At 48.7% G+C, this 23213-nt stretch overlaps 1 pseudogene; it reads left to right on the top strand.

The window, feature by feature from the left end:
* The first annotated feature begins 919 nt into the window (after positions 1-919).
* On the top strand, positions 920-5403 carry LOC125757381 (uncharacterized; annotated as a pseudogene).
* Positions 5404-23213: the final 17810 nt, after the last annotated feature.

The raw sequence follows: 23213 nt of genomic DNA, 5'->3' as shown, positions 1-23213 counted from the left end.
CGTCAGCGACGGGCCCGCTACTGACAGCTGCGTATTTGCGGCTGCTCCTACCAGAATATATGTTTTTATTAATGAGATGACATTTTTAAAAAGCAAGCAAAAAATTCGAATTGGAACCCTAGCACGTGAGCTCGAAAGGGCAGGGCCTTTTAGGGGGTATTTACCGCAGAGTGATTAAACTCGGACGTGCTGGTATAATCAATTACGAAAAAGCTCTTCCGAATGAAGATCCATGGATAAAGTATATCTGAGGAAAAGTGTGAACGCGTTTCCACCGTTCGCGTGCTCTTCCATAAACGCGAAGCAAGGAAAATTCGATATTGTTCCATATATATACTGCTAGCGATCCCAGATTTCATTCCGCGATGTCCGGAAACAGAAGTGACAGACATTTCAGCAGCACACATGTAGTTATTACTGAACATTGCTTTCCTTACGTTCCGTGCGACGCTTGAAACGAGCTATCAGCAGCGTTTCTAGAACAGACAACGTCCGCCGATGAATCGCCGTCGCACTTTCTCGCTACCGAGTGGCCTAGACGTCACGAGCCTCTGCGGAGAGCGCGTTTTGCTGTCGAGCCGACTTGCAGAACAGACGCTGCGTCGGCACCGTGCATGGCATCATGGCTTATTCGGGACGCACGCGCGAGCGCTATTTATTCAGCGGAATAATTCTTGGTCCATGGTTGTGACTTTGGCAGCCCCAAGCTCAAGCTGCACATGTTCTGACGCGCCGGCCGCGCGATTGCCGGTGATAGACGCCCCCAAACCCGAGACTTTGGCGCAGTTTGGCGCAATTTTCGTCGATATTATCAGAATGGCGCAGTAAATACAATTTGGCGCACTTTGGCGCAGTTGGCGCAGGAATGGAATCACTGGACGGCGTAATAACCGCCCAGTACCTGAAAGACCTCTACAAAATGCAACAGCGCAGTATTGTCAAGCCAGTGAGATTTTCTACTAGGAAGCATAGAAAAAATGAATGTCAGGAGGGCAGTGCAAGTCATTTCGCCACATGTGACCATGGCCCTCAAGCTCCTGAAAGAGCAGGCAGGTCACACTTGTCACGCCAGCTTCGCACACGTCGGTTCCACCGTCATATTCATGGACACCTCGTACCGTTGGCTCAGCCTCATGGACGTAAGAAACTGCACCCAGCATGTAGCCCCGAACAACCCGGACTGCAAGCAGTACGAATCTGAAGATGATGAACAACTAGGTTGGCTTGAGACATCATTTCTTGACTACCTGGCCGAAATCAAGCGACAGAGCCCGGTCAAGAATTTTCTGACCAAAGAGACGTGCGAGGGCTTACCGATCATAACTGTGGTGTCAGGTTTCGATTCCGGTTTTACATATAGAAATGCCGCCCTTAGGGAGCGCTGTACTTCTGTATTTAAGGAGACGCTATGTTGCAAATAAAGAGTTCCACGTGGGCCTCGGCTGCTGCTTTCTTCTTCCCGGCCGGCACTCCGGGCGCCGGGCCCTTTGTTCTTCGTCGGCGTCGGCATCCCGTACGGCCGCGTCGATACAACTGGCGACGAGTGGCGCAATCCACGCGCATCCTGCAACAAGGTGGGCCTCTGGACTTCCTACTTGTGCTGTCGTTCTCAGCACCCTGGCTACTTCCCCACCAATGCTGTGTTTTCCAACTAATGCTACCTCCTGACTCTGCACGAGGCCTAACAACTTCTGCTTCGCATTTGTCCTGACTCCGGTACCTTCCGGCTTTCCGCTGTTATCATGCAAGTGGCTATTCCCCCTCCTCCATTTCTACAGTGCCCCGGTGAACCACCGGTGTCATGGCGGCAGTGGCGTCCTGTTTTACAGGTTTACATTGACGCCGCTGCGTGGGACGCCACGCCGGAGCACAAGGAGGCGCTCCTCCTGAATGCCTTGAGCGATCGAGGGCCTGAACTGCTACCTCCGTGCCATCGAGGACGAGCGGCAGCCGGAAACCAACCAGGCAACTCCGGAGCCCGCACGAGACGCATACAAAGCCACCCTCGAACAACTGGACGCAATCTTCGACAGCCAGGTCGATCCAATGTGCCTCCGCGCCACTTTCAAAATGTTGCGGCAAGGCCCTGACGAGTCTGCCGTACAGTTCATTCAAGAAGTAAGAAGGCTTGCCAGGCTATGCGAATTTGGCACGTCTGCCGATGTCCTGGCGTTCCACCAGATAGTGGCTGGCACTGCGTTCCCCCACTTAAAGCGGCAATTGTTCAAGATGGGGAAGAATTTCACCGTCCAAAAGGCCCTTGACCTGGCAAGGGAGGAAGAGCGCGTCGACCGCGCGTTATAACAGCTTTCCGGATTGCCAGTCGACGCAGTTTCATCGAGGCCAATCCATCATGGCTGCTCAGCGCGTCGACCTCGCGAGGAAGCCGGCCAACATGGCAACATGTCTTCCTCGTCCTGCTCATGGCAGCCTCCCTCCCTAGCCTTCCTCGCAAGATGGCACCGGCTGCTCTCCGTCGGCGAGTACCTCCTCTCCCGCCGGTGCTGCTGCTGCCTCCTCTCCGGCATCGCCGTTGGCTCGCGCAGGAGCATGCTTCTGCTGCGGTTCACCGCAGCACTGGGCTGACTCCACCGCTTGCCCTGCCGTGTTCAAGGTGCGAGAAACGCGGACACTTTACAAGTCTGCCGGTCATCAACGGATTCGCCTGCAAATGCTCTGGCTACATCTACTGTGACAAATACTGTAACTGTCCTACAGGTGGACGATACGATTCATTCAGTTGATTTTCTACGACTTCCTGTTGGCATCAACGGCTGCATCCTGAGCCTTCTCATCGACACAGGAGCTGCTGTGTCACTGCTGAGTGTCGAACACTACAAATGGTGCTTCTCGCATATCAAGCTTCTTCCGTCCAACACCATCCTGAACAACTATTCGGAACAAGCTATTGCCCATTATGGATACTTCAATGCTTCCGTTTCATACAACGGCAACGACGCCTCTGTTCCTTTCTACGTTACGGACAAAGGCACTTCAGCGTTGGGATTACACGTCATCCGAGCTCTCAAGATAGTCATCGCGGGTGAGACTCTGTCTTGTTCCCTCGTCGCGCCGTCAGCACTTCCTGCCAAGGCAGCGCTGGAGCCTCATAGACCCCTCACTCCGGACCCCAGTCAAGCAGAGGATACATTACTTCAACATGGTCGTCGACAGGGCGTGCCAGCAGTGGCAACCGGTTTCCACCGACGCCCGTGCCAGCTTCCTCAGCAAGTGACTGATGTCTTGAGTCAACGAGAGACTCATGGAGTCATCGCAAGACCGAGATCTTCGAACTGCAGTGCTCCTGTTTCTCCGGTGAACATGTATCGCGATTAATTTTTTCGCACTGATCCCGAACGCGAATTGCCGTTGCCTAATGCCCAAAAAAGCTTTTTCATTCCTACTCAAGTGCTCTATATTCAACGGTACATGCATGCCGACCTTGCAAATGCTGAATGTTGTCATACTCGTTCTGACGGCTGTTGCAAGGGCAATGCTTTCTTTTCTTCTAACGACAGTGTACTTGAGCCACAGGGCTCCTTAGCGGCACCAGTTCAAAGTCTGGCTGTGGTGCCCAGCCACCACACTTCTACTGAGTGCGTAGTAGAGCCACCGGGCTCCTTACAGACACCTTTTCAATGTTCGGCTGCGGTGTCCAGCCCCCACAATGTTCTTACGTGCCCCAAGCATATTTTAGAGTCACAGGACTCTCTATAAGCACCATATGAACACTCGACGGCCGTGCCCAGTTCCCATGCAGGTCCAGCTTTTAACAATAATGGACATGTTTCAGAGCTGTTGGGCTCCCATGAGTCGCGTCGTAATTCTCCGTCCCCAGCCAGTGCTGAGGGGCGCTTAAGCGAGTCTTCGGATTCACATTATTCTTCCCCGCTTCAGCGAGCCAGAAAGCTCAAGTTCTTTACATGCACCACTTTCAGCTTCACAAGAGAGTGCTTTGGCACAACATGTGCCGCATCAATCTAAACAGTCAAAGAATAAACCTTCTAGGTTTACGGACTTTGTGTCATGATTTTCTCTCTTCATTATTCACACTGTTTTGTATACAGTGTCAAGAGTGCAGTGTGCTGTGTGCATTTCTTTTTCTTATTTTCTTAGGGTTATATTGGGTGACCAATGCACGCTGTGTGTTTGTATAAACTGTCTTTACCTTCCATGGCTCATTTTATGCATTTTTCAGAATTTTTTTTTCTCTTCCCTTCAATTTTCAAGTTACCACGGGTGTTTTCCGTGTGACATCAGTGCTACATCATCCTTAGCATTGTATAACATTCTGTACAAGGTTTCTCGGCAGGCATTCAAGTATGCCTGACATTACCATTGTATAAACTTACATTCATTCTCGCATACTCTTTATAAACCCGGGGGGGGGGGGGGGGGGAGGGGGGATGTTATGGTGTGTTCATTCAGAATTGTATAAGGATGTAGAACCCCGCATGCCTTCTCTAAACAAGGGGGGGATGGTGTGGTGTTGGGTTTCGGTTCCGGTTTTACACATAGAAATGCCGCCCTTAGGCGGCGCTGTACTTCTGTATTTAAGGAGACGCTCTGTTGTAAATAAAGAGTTCCGCTTGGGTCTCTGCTGCTGCTTTCTTCTTCCCGGCTGGCGCTCCAGGCGCCGGGCCCTTTGTTCTTTGTCAGCGTCGGCATCCTGTACGGCCGCGTCGATACAACAATAACCATCTCAAATGTGGAGTGCGTTCAGTACCTCCTCAAGGTTACACGCTTCCGTTTCATTCTGATTAGGAAGATGTCCTCTGACCCGTTAAAGGCCTTCTTTGAGTCATTGAGGAAATCTGCAGGCTCGAATGAGCAGACAGACATGAGGGAAATTTTGTCCGGGTATGAAAAAGCACAGAAGACTGGCATAGCCTGCATATCCAACAGCAGCAACGTGATGACTGCAGGCAGCAGCAGCTGCTCCAACACCAATCGGCAAAAGCAGCGCAGAATGATGATGAAGCATTTCCAGCAGAAGCAAACCCGACCCTCGAGGAGAGTTTCGACAGGGGGAAGACATTGCTCGCAACGCCAGATGTTGCTGCACTAGGAATGATTGGTGGATATATAGCAAGAACAATCCACGAAACCATTTCATGTGATGAATGCTTCACTCTAGTGATTAAACCGAACACTTCTGAACCATTGGATGCTTTAATTAGGCACCAGGACAGAGGTGGACTCCTCTATCCATCTGCTGAGTTTGTAATGGTTCTCCATTCGCTAAAGAATTAAATGAAAGTTTGCCTCGCAAAAGCAAGAAATATGAACAAGTCACTGAAGGCTGCCATTGACAACGCCACGGAAACACTACAAAAGTGTGAACAACTCAAGTGCTGAACCCCAGGTCACCATGAAAAACTTTTTGGACGTTGTGCTCCATGAAGTTTCTCCGTTCACATTTTCTGAACTTCACGACGAATGTGATTGAAATACACGACTTTGACAAAGACTTTCATGCTAAACCGTTGTCTTGAAAAGTGCTCAAGCTTTGAGCACAAAACCAAATAAAAAAGCTCGCAATGCATTCTGCATACAGCGCTTGTGTTAAACATTTTATGTGTGCACACTTCTTAATGTATATGCACAATCTAATGCCATGAAGACGGTTTCTAGACTGTCAAATGCAAGCGTGCCAAGGCCGGGTTGTCTGCTGTTATTATGGAATCGGGGCAGCTTCTGGCGGCAAGCGCCGGAACTATGAGGGATGGATGGCGCATATGTATTTCATGCAAATGCAAGGGCACGAACTTTATGGAAGAGGCTATGCCCAGACGTCGGCAGCGTCGGTGTCGATGCCAGAAGCAGTTCGATGGAAGCAGAACCAATCAGCGCGCAGCTGGCAGCAACTTCCGCCTATGTAATGGCGTCATCGCTGCTGCCAAAAATGGCTGCTGTCGGCCTAAGATCTATTAAGTCGTCACCGTGCACTGTGTGGCCCATTTCTCAATTAATGCTTGTATTTGACTTGGCTTGTTCTCTAGAAGCTTTGACAGCAAAGCGTTCGAGATATCTTTGAACTGTTTCTGAGAGCCGTACTCAAGTTCATCGATAGGCTTAGCACAAAGTTTCTTACAATAATACCTAGAGGGGAATCTGGCGCTAGTGTCTACGCGAGCTCCTTGAGCGGCGCTTCAACCACCATGGGAATGATGGGAAGTACAGGCTTCGGATTTGCTTCAGATGGATTAGGTTCTTGAGATTCGCGACGCTTGTTTGCCGAGAGTAAAATAAAGCGATATGAACTTATTTCCAAGTAAAACTTGCTTCATTCTTTTGTACGTAAAACTTATTACAAAAAGTTTGCGTGATGGTGAGTTGGAAGTGAAACCTGGACAAATTCAACCACCAGGGTATGCATTGCTCTGCAATTGTGTTCTAGATTTGGCATTACCAAATAATGAATTATATTTTTACAACACTTGAAAACAAACACACTTGTTTTTCCCTCAAAGGTACGCATTATCTATTTATGGAAATAACAGTACTGTATTGAGTGAGAAACACTTAACGTATCATCTGCTGCGATGCCAGGTGTGTTTGTCCAAATGGTCTGTCTCCAACGCATCTCTCGTTTTGTTGTGAAGTCGAGTCAGAAGAGCGTGGCGGAGCGTCTACTTAGCTTCGCCGTCGTTTTGCAGTCGATTTGAAAGAGTTTTGACAAGTAGCGCTTATCACAAAACGTGAACTCTATGCAATTTCCTGCACTGGCATGGGACGCTGCATCTGTGCGCAGCGGTGAGTGCACGACACTTTACTAAAACTGCCATATACAACCTGTAAAGCTGCAACGTCGCAGCAAACCAAGAGATCTAGCGGTTTCAGCTTCTTTTAACAACAAACACACTGCTTGAGTGCTCTGCAACGCACTCCACTACCCACGCCTCGCGAAGAACGAAACAAACTGTAGAAAAAGATCCGTAGGCAGTTCGCTAGCTAACGCAATCCAATCTGAAGCCTGTACTTCTCATCATTCCCATGGTGGTTGAACAATCGCAGCGCCAGTTTCCTCTCTAGGTTATTGTATGAAACTCTATGGCTTAGCAGGAATGTGTGTATTGGCCGAATACGTGGCCTCAAAGATCTGCGACAACTTCAAGCTCGGAGGCCATATATTACAAGTTCTGGAAAATACTGTTCTGGTCTACAAGCTACAAGTACTACAAGCGTCCCGATATTCCCAATCGAGCTCCGACTCAGCTCACGCAAAATTACAGTCCCGACACGCTGGTATTATCGGACGCGAATGCCTTACCATACTATTTGCGCGTTTTAAGCAATTCGGCTGAAGCAACTGCGGTGGTGAACGCGTACAAGGGTGTTTTGGAGCACCGCAACCGCGTCGATTACTTGGCTGCCATATATCACATGTACTATCCGGCCGGCGAGTCCAAATACTCGGACCCTGACGTGTTGTATTTGTTAGAGTGTGATTCGCCAACAACTGTGCGTATGATCGTGGGTAACCATGGGGGGACCGTAAAAATATGTGATGTTACGTCCGATCATTTACTCCGCGATCTCAAGATGTTGTACGCAATTAACAACAACAGGGGCAGCAGCGATTTGATTACGGCATACGCGTCCATCGATTGGTCTCGCCATCAGACGCACGAGCAGCCCGACAGCGGAGGAGAGTTGAGCGCCAATTTCGAGCATTTTGCGAACATAGTAAACGGAGTCAGTGAATTACATTCGGACTCGACAATAGAACAACAATATCCCCTGTGGTGGAAAACGCTGACCGCCATACGCACCGCAATTCGAGTGCGCAAAACTAATCAGTTGGGTGAAGTGTTGGACGTGGAAAACACTGCGCTCGCCATTCTCAATGCGTGCAAAAAGGGAGACGTCGAATTGTTCGAAAAGTGCGTGTATCCGTGTTTGTTCGATAATCGCGATAACGTTCAACGCTCTTGGCGTGACGTAGATATCGTCATGCGATTCTTTAAATCTACCGCTCCGTGGCGCTGGGGCCCGTATATTCGATTGAAGGAAGACACCGACGCACCATTGCAGCAACCCCAACAGTAATTATGTTACTTTATTTGCTACAGTACTCTCGAATCTTCATACAGGGCCGCCTGAACGTGCGAATATACTGTGGTTCGAGTGCGGATATGGACAAAGTGTTGGAACCAATCGACCCTCGACACTACAGGCGGGACACGCCTACTCGTGTAACTGTGACATTGGTGAACTTGACTGACGAGGAGCGGACCTACCAGTACAGTTGCGACGACACTGTACTACACCAAGAAGTATACGCATTGATGCACAACGTCGGTCAACCTATCCTATCCAGGTATACGTTGGTAAATGTCCTTCCCATCGGCAACTGGCTCCATTTCTTTAGCACAAATAAGTACTGTGTTATCGACCTGTACGACATGGTCATTCGTGACACTCGCGTCGTAGAGGCGGGTGCCAGGAACATCAAGTACAATACCAAAAGCGTTCGAGTGCAAGGCATTCATTTTGAGCATCACGATACGACAATGATGCACTTAGTGTGTGACAACACAGACAATCTGGTGCAAGCATGTACACAACTGACACTCTCCTTACTCAAGGAGCGTGTTACTACTAACGACGACGACGACGACGACGACGACGAAAGTGACATCCTTCCTCTATACTGCACTGAGTCGATTGCATTGTGTGAATAAAAAATACAAAAAAACTCATATTTTGCATGTTTTCTTTTTTTTGTTCACTCCCCCTTTTTCGACATGTCTGAACAAATAAATTACAAGGCTAGTGCCGCTCGAATCATGAAGTGGCATTTCAGTTTTGGCGACGATATTTTCGATTGGTGCGTCTACCCAGCGCTATACTGTGATACCAAGGAAGAGCGTGATCATACCATCGTACGTAATGTAATAAAGAAATATGCACCCGAGATTTACAAACCTTACATTGTATATTTTATTGACGGGTAGGTAGAGGCAAACAGTTGCTGTATCGGCAAATTGGATGTTGCCTGAAATACTTTGTACGCGTACACGTATAAAATCCTCACGAAACACTTCCACCAACGTTCAGTAGTGCTAAATTTTTTCCTCTTCTTTCCACCATACGACACGGGAGGTGGTGTAAAATCGCAACTCCCAGTCTCTAGTAGCCGAGCCGTCGCATCCGCAGATGCTTCGCTCACAACGAAATAAGAGAAGAGTCGTTGATGCGGCTGAGAATGTCTTTTGTCGTTGTCACATCGAGGTCCGTGTAATACGACGTGCTCGGTGCAGTCGATGTAACGAGCACTCTGAGTTCTGTCAAAATCGTACCATATGAGATTCACGTGAGGAAAAACTAGGGCTCGCTGTGCAAACTTGCCACTGTCGTCCACGGCAATTACCTGCACGACGGTACTGACGTGCTTATTGTGCTTAGATGCGTGATAGCACGCGCGAGCAACCTGCATTAGAGTCATGTCGGTGGTGGTGGTGGTAGAAGCGAGGTTGGCCTCGTTGATGGATCGCAGCATTCGAATGGGATAAGCAGCAATGACGTTGCTAAACTGCACTCGATAGGAACAGAAACGCACCTTGCGTATCATCTCGTCGATGGGGAAAAGCGTGTGTGGTTTCATGTGCATACGCTCGTTGGACCGCAGTGCTATGGAGATGATGCCATCGTAGTAAATTTCAGCTAGTCCAGAGTTTTCGTTTCCTGCTCGGTTCGGATCTAGACGTACTATTAACGCCCAGTGCATCGGCCATGGATTTGTAGATGCCGTCGTCATTATTATTGCGTTGTTGAAAAATGTCGTACGTTTTACTCATATCTCTCGCGATAATATATTCCTTATCAAGGACCGTCATTAAACGGCCGTCGTACAGTACTTTAACCACTTCATCGGCAAACGGTTTTTTGCTGAGTGTTATCACAGCTGCCGCTGAATCGACGTCATCTTCACCTCCTCGAGATAAATCGTATTGTCTCTTAAGGCGGATCCAATCTACGTGCGATATCACGGCGGGTAAGGGCATTGTTTTTTGCTGTTTTTTTTTTACCACCGTCCCGTCTCTCTCAGCGTGCGTGTGTATATATATAGAGGCGCGCATCAACGTACACATTCACTCCTCTGCTCGTTTTTTTTTTTCCGTGCGTTGTTGCTTCACCATATACACACGGAGAGTGTTTTTTTTTTGTTAAAAAAAATATGGATGCTGCTGTCAAGCGCGCCATTATTGAGAATGCGCAAGCGAACATCAAACGAGCGAAATACGCCGAAGAGAATGACACTGAAGGACCCAGCACCCGCTGCCAAGGTGACATCGTGGACGGCGTGTGCATTCTACCACCCCAAAAAGGTGATGATCCTCTAGTCAAGGTACAGTCGATAAAGAAGATGGTTGCCTCGAAGATGGTTGCCTCGGAAAATACAAGTTCTGGAAATACTGGAAAATAGACCTTTCAGCGGCACTGTGACTTGTTTTTCACTCTACAAAACTGCAAATGAGACATAAAAGCCATAATCAGGAATATTTCTTGGTAGTCCATTGATGGAAACTGCACACTGCTTTGTGACGCGTCAGGTTCATTGCCTCTGGACACAATGTGCGACACTGGGCTGGCGCTGGCCGCAGCGCTCCTCATGTGGTTATCTGCCTTCTCTGATGGCACTTATGTGATGACGCCGAGAGACGCAACGCCAGAAAACACCCGCAAAAACCATACAAGTTCTTGCAGCGCGCGAACATAGGAAAAAAGGACAGAGTAGACAGAAAGTTCGCGCACTGCAAGAACTTCCCAGTAGATTACAAACCAACTAGCCCAAGCTGAAAGACTTATCAGGAAAAACGTTGCATGTGGTTCGGCCTCCATGGTACCTTGAATTATGCCTGGTTGCTTGACCTGTTAACTGCCGAAAGGTTCGCACTAATGCCATGATCCTTGAGCGAGACAAGTATATTGTTAATCCGTAAAATTGTTGTTTGTGTTCACGTTAATAAAGCTCTTTCAACAGCAGAAATGTAGCAGCGAACGATGCGAGTGCATGGTCGTTGGCAAGGGGTTAAAAGGGGCATGACATTACCTTTTCCCCCCTTCCTGAAGCCACACCAGCGTTTCTCACTTCACCAGCCACGATGCAACACGGGCCCTGAAGACAAAATCCTGCCGAAGCCCATGCGCGAGCGCATTACCACAGCTCAAGCTGGCGGTGCCTCTGACTACAGCGCCACCACTGCGGGATCGCGAATGGGGGCCAACTTTGAGCGGCCAGTTTTCACACCTCCCAATTCTAGCCAGCCTAGCTGCAACCCACTAGTGGTAGCAAAACTCAAGATTGCACTTGCTATTGCAGTGACAATCCACCAATTTTTTACACTTTTTCTGACAGATAAGCCACTCATGTTCTCTTTGGCTAAGGACCTTCAGAATAGTCAGAAAACTGCTAACAAAATTTCTCAAATCCTACATTCTCTGTTCATCAATGAGAATGACTGGCCTGCTAAAGATTGACATTGATGATTTGAACAACCATATGTGCCCCTCGAGAAGATAGATGTTGGTCATCCTGTGAGTGGACAATCTCTCCAAGGTCGTCCGTCTCACTTTGCCAGCCGCCCGACAGATAGCGCCTTTGTAGCACTCTCACACACAAGTCCTCTATGTTTTAGTTATGTGCCATTGCCAATAAAGACTGCTTCTTCCGACCACTGTGCCCCTGACTTCGACCTTGCCCCACCCAAGCCCTCACATTTGGCGTAGTAGACTTTGAATCTCACCTCACCGTTCGAACAAGCTACTCCCGTCATGCCAACCTAACCGCCTTCTTTGTCTGCCTTCCCATCATCGCCAAGTGAGCCCCATGTCGGTATGGTGTAGTGGCGCCATCTATAAATGTGCACGAGCACTGAGAGTGCGCCTTAGCGTGGCGTATAGTCAACAGATGTCGTGTGTAACGGCACATGTGCTTGCATTCAGCCAATGACGTGTGCACACGTGTCCGTTATGTGTGTTTCGAATAAACGGCTGCTGGCCGACTGAGTCGTTGCCGAGCTTCCGCGGGCTCCGGAGTCACTCACTTCTACTGCTCGTGTCGCAGGCCATGCCGGCACACGTCGCGTCTCACATCCAGTCGTCGGGCCCTCGCCGTCAGACACCGCCCGCCGACACAACAACATGGCGACAAGGAGGTTCTACGCCTCGGTTTCAGCCTCGGCAACAAGAACCCATCAGTTTCCGTGATTCCTGCTTTTTCCTGTCCTGTCTGACGCGTCTGGCGTCGCGAGGCCTAGCGCTCTTTATGTGCGGACTCTGTCAAGCTTTCGCCTAGGCCTTCGCCCTTGCTCCGTTCTGTACCTCGCTGTACCACTTCTGTCGGCATGGCTCTCTTCAAGCACCTCCCTGTCTTCCTCGAGCTGCCGGGGCCACCCCCGATTCCGTGGCCTAATTGGAAGAAATTGTTTCAGGCCCACCTCGAGGCGGCCGGCGCCAGCGACTGGAAGGGCCCGCTTCGCGCATCGGCACTCGTCAGCCTGCCAAGACGGGAAGGACAGAGAAAATATTTTGCTGCAGCAGAACAAGAAGAAGCCCGAACTACTCCGAGTAACGCGGCGTCTACTACTCTGAGGAGTAGCGCGGCGTCCACGCCAGCGTCTGAGACGGATTCTTCGGCTCCGGCCGTTTCGAAATTCGATACTCTCGTCGAACAGCTTGACCGACTTTCCGCCGCGTCCATCAACCCGCTGGTTGAACGTCATGAGTTTACCAGTCGTCAACTGCCCGGAGAGAACTTTCTGGATTACGTGATTGTTCTCAAGGAAAAAGCCGTACGATGCAAGTTCAGACTGTTGTACGCGGAACGCGTCCGCGATCAAATCATACACGGCACGTCCAACCCGCGGGTGCGAGAGAAACTGCTACCTCACCGCAAAGAGTTATCCTTATAAAAAGCAGAAGAAATCGGTCGGACGCTCAAAGTGTTGTCATTGGCCAACCAAGCGTTCGCTCCCAGTCAACCTGAACACGTTTAAGCCATAGGGCAAGGCACCCAATATGGCAGCACGAAGAAAGAAGATGGCCGGGGCAGACGGGGAAGCCGTCACGTCACATCAACACTTCTGGGAGGCCACAACGTCACAGAAGTTCCGGCAAGCCAAGATGGCCACTTTCAGCCGCAGTCATCGTCGGGGTCCCGTGCTTCAGTTTCGAATGAGAAGTTTCAAGGCAACTTCCAGCCTCAATCATGTGACCGCTGCGGGAGCAGACGACACCACTCCAATTTTCAGAATTGTCCAGCCCGAAACCGACGTTGCAATACGTGCAACGCTTGGGGACATTTCACGACGATGTGCCACAATGACCCTGTACAGCACGTTTCTTCGAGGGGAGCCGTCAACACCGTACCGGAACAGCAGGCCTCTACACAATTGGACTTAGCTTCAAGCTCGTCAGTGTTATCTTCGGATCATCCTTCACCTTACATGCTCACAGTTAGCACCTCGTCCAGAAAAGACTTAGTCGTCCGCGCTGTGGTCGACGGTGTTACCCTGCAACTACTGGTGGATACCGGAGCATCTGTCTTTGATGACTGCAGAAGACTTCCAGCATCATTTCAGCAAACAGCACAGCCTGTCCAAAGCTGTAGTTGACTTGCGAAACTTCTACAAACAGCGCATCGGGATCATCGGGAGCGACTAGGCATCCAGATCGACGGCGCGTCGTTGACGTGCCGACTGGCATCATGTGCAGTGCGGTGCCCCTCCAACGTGCCTCCGGGCTTTGAGCATCTCTTCAGCGATGAGTTGGGTCTCGTTAAAGGCTTCATCCATCGCATTCAACGGCGGCCAGCTGCGACTCCGGTTGCATCCAAGTTGCGACGACTGCCTCTAGCTCTCCGTGATCAGGCATCCAACGAACTGCGACGACTCGAGGACTGTGATGTCATCGAACGTGTCGACACCTCGGAGTGGGTCTCAACGCTCGTCGTCGTCCGCAAGAAAAATGGAAGCACCCGGCTGTGTGTAGATCTCAGGGAACCTAATAAGGCAATTACATCGATGGGTATCCTTTGCCCCACGTTAAAGAGTTGTTGCAAACGTTTTGTTGTAAGTTGTTTTGTTGTAAATGTAAGTTGTGGCAAAAGTTGGGTATGGATATTGTCGGCCCATTAAATCTGTCTTTTCCGAAGTATCTCATTACATTAGTCGACTACTATTCAAAGTGGCCTGAGGTTCTTGGCATGAATTCTATCTCAACAAAGGAGGTCATTAAGTTGTTGGACTGATCTTTTAGCCGGGAAGGGCTACCAGAGGTTTTAGCTACCGACAATGGTCCACAGTTTGTCTCTTTACATTTTCAGGAGTATCTAAAGTAAAAGGGCATCCGCCATGTATTCTCGTCCAATTATTATCCCCAGGCTAACATTCAAATAGAACGCTTTAACAGGGTTCTTAAAGGGACACTAAAGGCAAATATCAAGTTGACGTTGGTCGTTGAAATAGCGGTCCAGAAACGTCGTAGTGCTACTTTTATGCCAAGCAAGTGCTTATTTTGAAATAAAATCACGTTTTAGTGGTCCGCATCGCGTTAGCGCATTTCAAGTCACCCGCCTGAAATCAGACTTTCATACGTCACTGCTGCCGTGCCCAACGTTGCCCGCCTTTACTGCACGGCCGCCGACACTAGTAGCAGCAGAGCGAAAGTAGAGGGACCCACAGAAGCAACAACGGCCATCGAAGCTCTGACTTTCTGTCAGAGCAACTTCCACGAGCGCGCAAAACACACGCGGCAGTACGCAATCCCGGAACTACCACTGAGACGCGACCGCGTGAGCGAAGCAGGGCGCCGGGCGAAGCGCAGTTCGGCGAAAACGGAACCTTTGAACCAGGCACGCCGTTCCCCATGGCAATGCCACAGAGGTTCTTTTTTCCATGAATCAAACGGAAACGAACGAACAGCATTTTATTACGTCTTTTGATGCACGGAAGGTTCTTTTTTTATTGCTGCTAGTTTGATTACTAGTGATTTATTGTAGGCAGACTCTCATACGTCATCGGGATCACTTCGAAAATGTCCCACTCACGGCGCTCATCATGTGATACATTTAGCTTAATCTCTCGGTAAGTAGGGCACTGCTGTCGATAATATTACCGTTTTAGAAGTTGTCATACATAGAGCTTTCACTCTGACATAAATTGTTATTTGCCTTTAGTGTCTCTTTTAGGAACATTTGCAGGTAGCCAGACTGGAAGGTAAAGATGCCTCGAAGAGCACTGCACAATTTTTGAGTCTAATAGAGTCACACCACATGCTGTGACTGGTCTTTCTCCAGCTTTTCTGCTGCAGGGACGACAACCTCGTTCTAAAGTAGACATTAGCAACTATAGGATTCGTCCTAAAGTATTCGAGTCACACGGTGGGTTGTCTCATGTCAGTAATCAGGTTGCAGTGAAACAGCAAAAGAGTAAAGGGTATTTTGATAAAAAGAAAGGTGCGCAGGAAACCCGCATAAAAGTAAGGTTCCATAGGAAAGGATTTTTTTTTAGTATAGTAGGATTCTTACAGTGCAGGCTGAGGTTGCGCAGTCCACTTTCATGCTTAGTGATGGAATAGCGTGGAACACATCCAAGTTAACAGTAATTCCTAGGGATTCTTTCGAGAATGCTGCTCTTTCTACCACCTAAAGAACTTATTTACTCTTATTCCAATTTAAACATTTGTGGCAGTCAGTACCCAAGTTCACCTCCGCTGCATGGCTCCGCCCCCAGTTTTCAGACAGACTCTGATTTGTCAGAGCTCTCTTACAGTGAAAGGTCTGAATTGGTTGTTCCTCAAGAAATGTTGAGAGCTTACGAGGACCCGGCTAGGGCACCTTTTTCAAGTAATCAACTAAATCTCAACCCTGGGTAGGGGGAAAATGAAAGGGCAACCAGGTTTTCAAAGCTGACCGAAAATGGTCGCACTTCAGAAAGTTCTACTGCGAGTTCTCCGCGTCCGCACCATAAGACAAAGCGGCCTGAACAGCTTAAGAATTTTGTCACTTAAGGTCGGACGTAATCTTCCTATAATGCCGTGCCTAGTGGACACAGCCGCGACATCGCAGGAAACTGACTTTTTTTTATAGTGTCTTTCGTTTCACATGATGTGTGATGTATCTTTTGTTTAGTGCCACTTATGGGTGCGCGCAAACTGATCTTATACCCACCGCTCGTGTGGTGCAAGCATTCTTCGGTGTGGACCCTGGGACTGAGATAGTGCTGACTTTATCGATGGGGGGGGATGATGTGGTGTAGTAGCGCCATCTATAAATGTGCACGCGCACTGAGAGGGCACATTAGTGCGGTGTATAGTCAACAGATGTCGTATGTAACGGCACACGTGCTTGCATTCAGCCAATCACATGTGCACATGTGCCTGTTATGTGTGTTTCGAATAAACGGCCGCTAGCCAGCCGAGTCGTTATGGGGCTTCCACGGGCTCCGGAGTCACTCACTTCTACCGCTCGTGTCGTGGGCCGTGCCGGTGCACAAAGCATCTTGCATCCAGTGGTCAGGCCCTCGCCATCGGACACCACTCTCTGACACAACAGTCGGGATTAAATTGGGCTGAAGCCAACACTGCCACAATTGCGTGCCTCAGCACTGAGTTTATCCAGGCTGAGCTCGGTCGCCGGGGGATCGATACAACCGGGTCTCGAGAGGCCCTCATTCAGCGCGTAGCAGAGTTGCTGGAAGGGGCCCATGCAGCCAGGCTTAGAGAAGCCACCACACCCGCATCGGCGCCTGTATCCTCGGCCTGGGAACAGTTTCCGACCGCACTTCCTACACCGCCAATCCGGCAGGCAGCTTCGCCGCTGTACAAGCCCGCATCGCCAGTTCGCAGCCACCGTTTACGTACACCTCGCAACCGCTCATCTAAACACCGCACCTTAAGAACTTTTTTCTCCGCCAAAGGAAACCGAGCCGCTCGTTCATGGCAACCCCTGGTTTTCCAATGAACCACCAGTACTCTCAGCCACAATATGGAGTGCCATTTTCTCCAAAGTCACCCCCCCAGTACCATCTCCCCTACACCCCTCAGATACATATGACGACCATGCCTGATGTGTTGAGCAGCCTACCATTGTTTGAGAATTGCCACAAGCAGAGTGCAAGTCTGTGGATTGAGGAAATTCAACGAACGCAGCAGCTCGCTTCATGGTTGCCAGAAACAACCCGTCTCATCGACGCAAGTAAAGGGGCACTGCGAAAAACTGGCACCTGACTCTCAGCGTGCAGTTCCTGACATGGGATATGTGGCACAAAGCTTTTCTCCACGCATTCACCGATGAGCTGACATTATTACAATGTCAGCAACAAGTTAAGTTCAAAGTACAGTCCAGCTCACAGTCACTTCGCGACTATGCCTATGCGAAGCTTCGCATTATTGAGAAATGTCCAGCGCCACTAACAAAGCCCCAAAATGTGGAGTACCTCCTGCACAGAATTTTGTACGCGAGCCCTGTGACAAGCATAGTGGCGCAACGTGCATCGCACTCAGCTGGATAGGGCAATGCAACACAGTCAGGCGACAAGGGAGCCACTCTATCGTATCGAGCAGCCTCTTCGTGGTCACAGTAATGAGAGTACACATTCCAGGCAAGTCCCTTCAACGAAACCTCAAGATCCGTATAGTTCAAGGCCCATTCATGGGCCTCAGCCTCGTCCTGCCAGTCCTTCACGTAGCCATTGCATAGCAGATCTACTGTCTGCAGTAAAGGAAGCACGGTATTCAGCTTTGTCAGAGCATTATGGTGTCCCTGCCTTCTGTCCTGGACAATCGTTGAGTGAAGCTGTTTGCTTCAACTGGCATGAAAACAGTCATCTAGCACCGAAATGACCAGAAAACTGAAAGGCTGTCATACAGCAGCTAGCCACAGCTTCCACATCACACCATGCAGCAACCCCTGCATTGCATACCAGCCCCTTAGAAGTCGTCCAGGGTTCCCAGCTGGAGTGCTCATTCTTCACTTTAATTTGTACTTTTCCATGTGCGACTGACATTGTTCTTACAACTTTTCTCCATTTACCTTGCTTGTCTTTTGCTTTTATGTTAGCATTTTTCTCTGTTCATGCCCTGTGTTTTATGCCATGTACATTGCCCATGTTTGTTTAGCATGGCACATTCTTGCCCCCATATGCCCCGATCAAAGAGGGCTTGGATCTTACAAGTGGGGCTGGATGTGAGCAGACGCCGTCCGTCTCACTTTGCCAGCCGCCCGACAGATGGGGGTGCCTAACCGGCATCTCCTTCTCCGCTGCCCCATCTCCTAGGCGAAAGCGAGAGCCAGAGCGTTCACTACGTATGAGAGGGTGGCTTTTGTAGCACTCTCACTCGCAAGTCCTCTATGTTTTAGTTATGTGTCATCGCCAATAAAGACTGCTTCTTCAACTGTGCCCCTGCCTTTGACCTCGCCCCAGTCAATACAGCCAAGCAGCTTCTTATAAGCAACAAAATCATTGCATCAGCTGCATTTTCATTTCGCATGCGGTGCAAGCAGTTCCTTTTTAGTGCCACTAAGAAGATCCTGGAGAAGAGCCCCCTACGATAGCCCGTTGTGAGAGGCCTCTCTTCGCTAGACCCCGGGCAAATATTCTCGAAGCCAGGTGAGTGCACTGAAATCTTAAAGAAAGATCTGGATGAACTCATTTTAGCAGAGAGAAGGAATGAGCATTCAGAGCCCACCGTGATTACACAGTTCATTGAGCTGCTACAGGAGCACAAGCATCAGTTGCAGTTTCTTTAAAGGAGCTCACATGCACCTCACAAGGTTCTCTATGACCTTCTGAAGGTTGGCTCAGCATATCCTGAGTTTTGGAGTATTTTAAAACTGCTGCTAACCCTTAATCATGGCCAAGCAAGCGTAGAGATATGATTCAGCGTGAATCGCCAGGTTTTAGCAGAAAATATGAAAGAATTATCGCACATTTCACAGCGCATTATTTGTGATGCTGTAAATGTAGCAGGTGACATATTTAATGTGCCCATCACAAAAGAATTCAGAGCATCGGTGGCTTCTACGAAGAACCAATACCGTGCATTTTTAGAAACTTGTAAAAGGCAGGAGCTGCAGGATGAGAAACAGAGAAAGAAATGTTGCATTGATAAGGAGGTCGAAATACTTACAAAAGAAGAAAAGGAAACTGGAAACCACTGTTATTGCAGGGGTGGAAGCGGGCTTGAGTGCTTTGGAGCAGCTCAGGGAGCAGGAATAATGCTGTTTTGGAGCAGCTATGGAGCACCAAAATGTGTGTTTTGGAGCAATGCAAGTTAGTTTTGGAGCAGAATTGTAGGGTCAAACATTATTGTTGTTGTATTCTTTTTTATTTTTGGTAAACACAAAAAATTTCAGCGATTTTCGAAAACACTCAATACTGATGAACCAACCACGCTTAAACAAATGATATATATAGACACACGCGCGTATGTGTTATCATTAAAACATCACAGCTGTGATAGAGCAATGACTCAGGAAAACGAGATAAGCGATGTTTCCAATAGCGACACTTGACCAGACTGACAAATGAAAAACGTTCATGGTAATGAACGTCTTTCAGCAGCGGCGTTTTTGCACCGCGTTTGCCGGGTTGCTACATTCTCGTCAAAAGCCTACGCTGGCTTCAAAAAGTTCCTTCGAAATGCGCGGAGGTCAGCGCCGTCTGGAGGCATTGGAATAAACCAAACGAACACGCGTGTGCACCCTAAACTCAACTTGTCGGACGAGCGGGCGGTGCGCCGTGTGAGGCGTTATCTTTTCTACTTCAAGTAGGAAGACGTGGCGGCGCGATTTTGAGATGGCGTTCATGAAAATGACGCGTGCAACCCTCCGACCACGCGTCAGTCGCACATGAAATTGCGCCATTCAGGACGCATAAGCGCGATTTCGCGAAGGCGTTCGTCAAAAAACGCGCGTAAATCGCGCCAAAAATTGTGCCAAGCACTTCCACCTTTTCCCTGAATTCAAGTTCCCTTCCAAGATTTGTCATTTATTGGTGTCGGTCACGCAAATATGGTACTTGAGGTGCGATGATACTAGATGTCGCAAGCGCACAATTTGTATCCCGTGGTTGTGTTTTCGTACTACCTCACATTCGTCTTTTTTGTAATATAAACGTTCCAGGTGTCTATCTTGTTCTGTTTGGTATATTTCTTCACTCGCCACCTCATGTACCAAACCACACACAGCAACGGCGGTGAGCGGCGTGTCACGTGCTGCGGATGGTACGATCACGGCCGCTCGATGAAAAATCCGGCAGATCCCACGAACTGTGGGAATCGATGTAATGCGAAGCAGCCAGCAAAGAGCTGCATACATCGCTTTGTTTATTTTTGAGCCAAATGAAATCATTCATGCCATGGCATCTAGTTCACCATATATCGCATGTTTGCCATGCACGCGTGCATACACAATGTGATATACACCATGCCAATGAAAAGTATATTCTGGTGTATACACTGCATGACCGGTCATTTATGTTCATCACGCACTCCTGTCATGCCATACCAATTTTGGTATATATCCAGTTATCTAAACGGCCGGAAGCGCACCATAACAGTGTGATGTAAATCATTGCCAAAACATTGAAAACGCCAAAACGCCAAAACATTGAAAAATATGCTGCAACAAAAATTATCCTCCTATCATCATTAGTTTTCGAGTTACAGCAAGTTTTCTACACCCCATGCTCGTATAGCGAAACCGAAACCAGATTGTGTTGGTTTAGAAAGTAAGTGTTGTTTCGTCTATATTAATGATATTCCAAATACTTTATGAATATTATTTTGACTGTTACATAATAGGTTGTCATTAAGTATAACTTTGTGTTTCTAATTGTTTTTAAATCTCTAAAAACGGCCACAAGGGGGACGCACGACGCTCGTGGAATTTTTGTTGTTTACCTTGGTCAGGCTAAGTGCAGAACACACAGGAGGAGGAAGCGCAAGTTTTCTGGAAATCGCTACATGACCACGAGGCTGCCTTCTGACACAGGCGCGGGTGTTTCGGCGACCACGATGAAGCTTGGGGACATAACCCAGGCGTACGAGGCTCCGCTACAGCATTCCACGCTCCAAGGGAACAGGATGGTGGACAGTGACATCCTTTCTTCAGTGTTTTTGGCATGTTGTGAGTGCCTGAACACAACACTGAAGCTCGAGGAACGGTCTCACCAAAGGATATGCTCAACTTGTGCGGTCGTGTGTACTGACTGTGGGTTCGAGCGTCCATTTGATACGTCGAAAAAGGTGGGGCGTGCTAATGAGAATAATGTTCGTCTAGTTTACGCGATGTGTCAATTAGGAAAAGGGCACACAGGTGCGAAAACGTTTTCAAAGTCATGAACATGCTTGCTCCTCCGCGTCACTCCGCCTACGACAAGTTATCGTCTCGGCTTTGCATCGAAGTCGATGGCTGATGCTGCTGCGGAAGTTCGTCGTGTTATGGGGAGTGCAGTGTGTGGTGTTTCAGGTGATGGCACATGGCAGAAGCATGGCCATTCATCTTTGAACGGATGTGTGTCTGTGATATCTGTTGACATGGGAAAAGTGATCGATGTTAAGGCCCTTTCTAGCACGTGTAAGTCTTGCAAAACCAAAAGCAAGCTGAGGCCAGAAAGAGCTTCGTATCAGGAATGGAAGGCAAACCACACTTCCTGTCAAGCAAACCATGAAGGAAGTGCTGGAAGTATGGAGACGGTTGGTCTATACCCAGGGTTCGTAGTGGTGTTTGAAACCCTTGAAAGCCCTGGAATTTTAAAATGGCATTTCCAAGGCCTTGAAACTCCTTGAAATTTGTCTGAGGTCCTTCAAAGTCCTTGAATTTCGTCAATCGAAGTACGTTCCGTCGTAATTTAGCGGATTTCCTTTGAGCGCCTGGCAACTATGTGCTCGAGCCAACAAAGTATCCAAGCCAATTCGTTTCTCTAGCCACCCTACCCGAGGTAGGGTGGCTATATACCCGAGGCATGTGGCGCGATCTTGTACGCATTCCAAATAAACACGGAGGCGTGGCGTTACATCCAGCCGCACGCAAATGGCCTATGTGAACCGCGACAGACGTCACGGCCCTGCATTGACCAATCGCGTGCGGTCACGTGCGGCTGATTGTAATGCCACGCCTCGGTGCTTATTTTAGAATGCGTACAAGATCGCACCAATGATGGCAGTTTGGCGTCCGGGCCATGAGGCGCCGCTACTGTCGAAACGATTGCAGCGAACCTGGTAGCGGCGGTACTTGAAGGCCTCAGTAAGCCTAATAAAAATAAAATAACGTGGCCGCAGTGGTACAAAGTACCAAACAAAAATGTGTTTCTGCACTAAACTAAAACCAGCTACGAGCATTACAAGGCAAGGTTTTAGAGAAGTTTTGTAAAGACGACTGTGTGTGGCTCCGCTAGGTACCGCCGCCATCACGCCTGCACAGCGCACAACCAGACGACGCACAAGCACGAAAAAGCGCATAGAAACGCAAACTTTACAACCGCAGCGAAGCATTGATGTCGCACCTTTATTGCTGCGCGAAGTGGTGCGATTCCTCGGGGAAAGAAGGTGCACACTTCTTCAGGATCCCTGCCGACCACAGGTATTCATACGTTCACTATTATACATTTCCCAAGATGTTCACAAAGTCTTGATTTGGTTGTCGTTGACCGTTATGATTTGAAACTGCTGAATGAACAACGAATTTCCTTGCTGCCATTAGTTGCTGCGGCTATTTGTTTGAGGAATGGTTACGATAATAAGATTAAATTAGTGGATGGGCTGCAATTTGTGGCTCGACGAGGCGTCACCTCTCGAAAGCGGATCTGTTCACCAGTTATGGTTGCTCACGTTAGTATGTGCGTGTCTAACTGCCTGTCGTTACCTCGAATATCTTATGAAAGCTAGCCAACTCAGATTACCGTGTCGTGCAACCGTGTCTTATGAGTGTTTTGCTACGTGTTACTTTAACTTATGCATGCTAGTAACATTATAACGAAGCGGGATACTTGTTGTACTCACTGCAGCTGTTTTTTTAAACGCTTTAACGCGTGCGTATACATTTAATACATCCGTGTAGTTTATGAGTGGTGTTCGTAGCCGACGAAAGTATCGCTCGCAAAGTTATTGCGGACGCCCCAGTAGCCAACTTGGGACACTGCCTGTTGTATTTCTATTTTGTTTCCATTTGTACTTGTTGAACGTCACGTGTGCACTCCAGACGC

The sequence above is a fragment of the Rhipicephalus sanguineus genome, chromosome 2 (assembly GCF_013339695.2).
Source record: "Rhipicephalus sanguineus isolate Rsan-2018 chromosome 2, BIME_Rsan_1.4, whole genome shotgun sequence".
Taxonomy (NCBI): domain Eukaryota; kingdom Metazoa; phylum Arthropoda; class Arachnida; order Ixodida; family Ixodidae; genus Rhipicephalus; species Rhipicephalus sanguineus.
The sequence above is the reverse complement of the archived record's forward strand: the minus strand, read 5'-3'. Positions and strand labels throughout refer to the sequence as shown.